Raw genomic sequence first — 4,871 nt, forward strand, 5'->3', positions numbered from 1 at the left:
AAAGAAAATGAAACGAAAGTGAGATAATGTGTGTTTTATGCAAGCCCACCCAGTAAGCACTGGTCTCAGTGCCACATTGTAAAGCTACTTGACCACACCAACTTCTGTTCAAGTATTATAAATATAATATATTGTATAACCTCACCACTGATACTTCTCCATGGCAGCCAAATGGAACAATCCTGGCTTTTAAAAATGCTATGAGAAACTAGTAAAAATTTAAGGTGATGTTCTTGCAGAATCCTTAAGAGGGTTTGGCAAAACTGCTGAAGAAACACAGTTCTTGGTTGAAAATCAGTGAAAATCTTGGCACTGTCTCCAAGGAAGCCAGCCTTCTATTCCAAGAATAGATGTTAAAGTCTATTTCCAGATTTGCAGGAACAGCAATAGACTTTACGATGGGATCATGGTTCAGGTCAGATGAGAATCAAAGACATGGATTGAGGGAGATCGCTTTGACAAATGCTTGCTAAGCTTGGTTAAGATCACTGTGAAAGTCCTTTTGGCCCAGTTTTCGGGGAGGCAGCTTCCATTCCATCACTGCATAACATCACAAAGAAAATATGTCACAGCACTGAAAAAGATTGTGGTTAGACTACATAAAGAGGTAAGAAGGGCTTGGATGGACTGGATCAAGGAACTTTCTGGCCTACATCCTGTTTCCAGCAGTGGCCAACCAGTTGTTCCTTGGAAGCTTATAAGTAGTTGCTTTTAGTAGAGCATTTGCCTTGCACATGGAGCATCCCATAATTATTCATGCCTGACAGTGCCTTCCAATGATGAGCACCGTCACTAGGGTTGGGCCTCCGGGCCACTGTGCAAGGCATTGCAGCACAAAAGGCTTCCAAATGACATGTAAAGGATTGCAATTTCTCATCTTCGCAGGCCTGGAAAAGCTTTTCCTGCTGAATTTTGACAAGTCACACGGGCATGATAGGAATGGGCATGAAGCCCTGTCAAAAAAGTTGGTAATCCTGTATTTCTATGGCTGCTTCCCTGTCAATTAGAAGAATGGAAGAAGGCAGATACAAATGTGTGTCCAGGTACACTGCAAAAGATGCTCTTTAGGTGGCAGACAATTATTCTTATATGATACATTATATTAAAGGCTAGACTACATGTTACCTTAAATTGGTAGCATTTTGCTTGCCTTAGATAAGGGAAAAAATTCTACATTGTCCCCAATACACATTTTCTCTCCTTCTCTCTCTTTTCGTCCCCTGTGCACATTTGTACAAGAAGGAAGAAGCAATTATGGGAAAAAGGCTTAATCCCAGCAACACATGCTTGGTGGTCCCAATCTGAATCTGAGCATCATGTGCTCACATGAAAGTACATTTTAAAAGTTTGGACCATTAAAGCATGTAATAATATTTTTGCCACTGTTTGCTACCTGAGCTTTTTAATGAGAGCTGTTGGGGACTGCACCCAGGGCCCTGTGTATGTAAAGAGGTGCCCTTCCATTGGGTTATGGGCCCTCCATCACCTGAAAGCTTTTCTACTTGAGGCAGTTATTGTGCACATGTGATTTCCTATTTAACAGTGGATTGCAGATGTATGCTGTGCACTATCAGAGGGAGCATGCTTGGATGCATCTGCTGCTGGGGAACATGAGTGGAGAGTGTAGCAGCACTCCCGTCCTGCCTGTGGGATTTCTGCAGCCACCGCTTCAGCGACCATGTGAACGGAATCCTGGACTAGGTGGGGTTTTTGTGTGATCCACCGTGGCTCTGTTCTCCTTGACTCTGAACTTTTCAGCACAAGGCATTTATTGTCCACTTCTTACTCCTTGTAGTTTTCTGGAGCCTCACAGGGTGTTGTCTTCCTTCAGGGCCTCTCCTATGGTTTTTAATCATTTTTGTGCATTTTTTTAAGATTGAGGAAAGTCTAGTATTATTTAGAAATGGTGTGATGTGAAGATCTTATATTGATGCAGTTCCTAAACTGCAGCACTGTCTTATGGTTATCTAATGGAACATATAGAAAGGCAGGGGGGAAAGGTGGGGAGAGAAATAACCCACATGTAATGGATCTTACGAATTATTTGCATATTTTATAACTTTTATTCTTGTAACTGTTTTAAATGGTTTAAGGTGTTGGTTTAAGGTGTTGCTCCAGTGGCACAATCGGTTAGCACGTGGTACTTATACAGCAGTACGCAGCAGAGTGATGCCGAGGTTGTGAGTTCGAGCCTCACCTGGAGCACATGTCTTTGGACATGCACATGATGGGCATGTCGGGAGCGGAGCCGGCTGGAGCCAGGGGTCAGACTAGATGGTCTGGGAGTCCCCTTCTGACTCGCTCTATTTCTATGTTTTATTGTGTGAGCCACCTAAAGAGGCCATTTTGGCAGGTATAGGTGTATATAAGTGCGTGAGGAAAGCAAGCAAGCAAGCAAGCATCTCGAAACCAAAGCCCCAGTGAATGAAAAGCCTCATGTCAAGAAGTCTGGAGTTTCTGAAATAAGGTAAGAATAGAAAGGGGACTGCTGTGTTTCCTGTCACTCTGACTTTACATTAGTAACATCAAGCTTATTTACCACATGTATACTCTGTTTCTTCTTAGAAGAAAGGCTTCCAGGCAGGTGGACCATTCTGGCTGCTTGTAGGACACAGTAGAAAACAAACAGCCAGAAACCAGTGTAGCAGTTCCTAGGCTAGTGGGGCAGTGTATCCACTCCAGGTTTTAGTCTGAACATTTAAGGAGTTGTCTAGGGTGTGGAACCTTGTCCCCAAAATAGGTTCAGGGCCATGGATAGTGCTTTTAAAGTTCAGGCTGAAACCTGGAGTTGATATAGTGCTGCACTGACCCTGGAATGATCAGCCACTGCTGTTAAAAGACTGGCCCCCTGCACCTCGCCGTGCTGACCTGCACTGTCAGGCACAGTGCAGGGACAGATGCCACTGTTGTCATCTGCACTGTGGAAGAGACTCCGCACTCTCTCCCTCACCCCCTTTGCCTCAGTAGGGACAGGTGAGAGCTGTGCAGTGCTGGGGGCGGGTGGGGCGGACAGAGCTCTTTTCCTGCTGGGTGCACCCAGGGACCCCTGGGAGACTCAGGCCGGACATTGCGCTGGCGGCCGAAGGGCAACAACCAAAGGGTAGTGTGCTGCCGTTTGGGGCCACAAGGGACTGGGCCAGAGACTCTGCTTTTTTCTCCCCTCCCCTCCCCTCCCCTCTTCTTCTTTTGAGCGACGGTGGTTTATTTGGTTTTAACTTGGGATGGTTTTACCTGGGGAATATGAGGGCACCACCATTGGGGTGGTGATGGGCAGGGGGAGGTATGGCATTGGGGGTCTAACTGGCCGGCATAGGAGAGGGAGGGACCAATGTTTGATACCGGTCCCCTCTTCTGGTTACTCTCCCAACCAGAAGGATCCTGGCAGCAATGTCATCCGCCCCCTGGGCCTGATAGTGGTGCTGTTGAATACCAGGTCGGTCCATAATAAGACATTCCCTATTCATGACTTGATCTTGGATGAGAGGGCTGACCTAGCATGCATTACTGAGATCTGGGCGGGAGGAGGAGATGTCTCCCTCAGGCAATTATGCCCGCCCAGATACTTGGTACAACACCGATCATGCCCAGAGGGGAGGGGAGTGGGGTCGCATTAATTCACCGAGCCGACATTCCCCTCACAGAGCTTCCTGTCCCTTCAAGGCCAGGTCTTGAGTGTTTGTACCTGATGTTGGGCCATCGAGACAGATTAGGGATTCTGCTGGTGTACCATACATCCTCCTGCCCAGCAGACTCCCTGCCTGAGCTGACGGAGATCATCTCAGATCTGATGTTGGGGACCCCAGGATGTTAGTCCTGGGGGACTTCAACTTCCATGCTGAGGTGCTTCTATCTGGAGCAGCTCAGAACTTCATGGCTTCCATGGAAGCCATGGGGCTGTCTCAACGTATCACTGGCCCAACCTGAAAGAGGTCACACAGTTGACCTGGTTTTCTCGATGGGGCAGGAAGATGGTGGCCTGTAAGTGGGAAACTTGATCTTAACTCCTTTGTCATGGTCAGACCACTTCCTCGTGAGGTTTGTGCTTGGGGCTGATTCCTCCCTCTGGAAGGGTGCGGGCCCTATTAAGGTGGTCCGCCCTCGGAGCAAGATGGATGCAGATGAATTCCTGAGGGCTCTGGGGGATTTTCTGGCTGATAAAGCTGGTGCTCCTGTTGATGTCCTGGTCGATTTGTGGAATAGGGAAATGACCAGGGCAATTGACATGATCGCTCCTAAGCATCCTCTCCCACCTAGCAGAGCCCACTCGGCACCATGTTATATGTTTGAGTTATAGGTGATGAAGCAGGCTGGGAGATGATTAGAGTGCAGGTGGAGGAAATCTCGGGATGAATCTGACCGAACACACTTACGTGCTCATTATCAAGCCTATGCTGTGGCAGGAAGTATGCAGAGCTCCATCTGGTCCATCTTTAATGGATGAATTTCAGTTATTGTGGCCTGATGATGTGGACAAGGTGCTTGGGATGGTACATCCTACCACCTGTCTTCTTGACCCTTGCCCTTCCTGGGTACTTAAGGAGGCCAGTTACAGGAGGTTATTAATGGCTCACTGAGGGAGGGCTGGATCAAGGAGGCAATGATCCGGCCTGTCCTGAAGAAGGCATCCCTGGACCAAGAGGTGGCCGCCAACTTTAGACCAGTGGCCAATATTCCATTTTTGGGCAAGGTGTTAGAGCAGGTAGTGGCAGGACAACTCCAGGCACTCTTGGATGAAACTGATTATCTGGACCCATTTCAGTCTGGCTTCAGACCCGGTTATGGTACTGAATCTGCCTTGGTCACCCTGTATGATGACCTGTGCAGGGAGAGGGACAGGGGAGTGCATCCCTGTTGGTTCTCCTGGACCTCTC

At 47.9% G+C, this 4,871-nt stretch overlaps 1 non-coding gene across 1 annotated transcript; it reads left to right on the plus strand.

The window, feature by feature from the left end:
- The first annotated feature begins 2,111 nt into the window (after positions 1-2,111).
- On the plus strand, positions 2,112-2,205 carry TRNAI-UAU. The gene is made up of 2 exons: positions 2,112-2,149; positions 2,170-2,205. It is a non-coding gene; the product is annotated as a tRNA-Ile (tRNA).
- Positions 2,206-4,871: the final 2,666 nt, after the last annotated feature.

The sequence above is a fragment of the Varanus komodoensis genome, unplaced genomic scaffold (assembly GCF_004798865.1).
Source record: "Varanus komodoensis strain SLA01 unplaced genomic scaffold, ASM479886v1 scaffold2, whole genome shotgun sequence".
Lineage (NCBI taxonomy): Eukaryota > Metazoa > Chordata > Lepidosauria > Squamata > Varanidae > Varanus > Varanus komodoensis.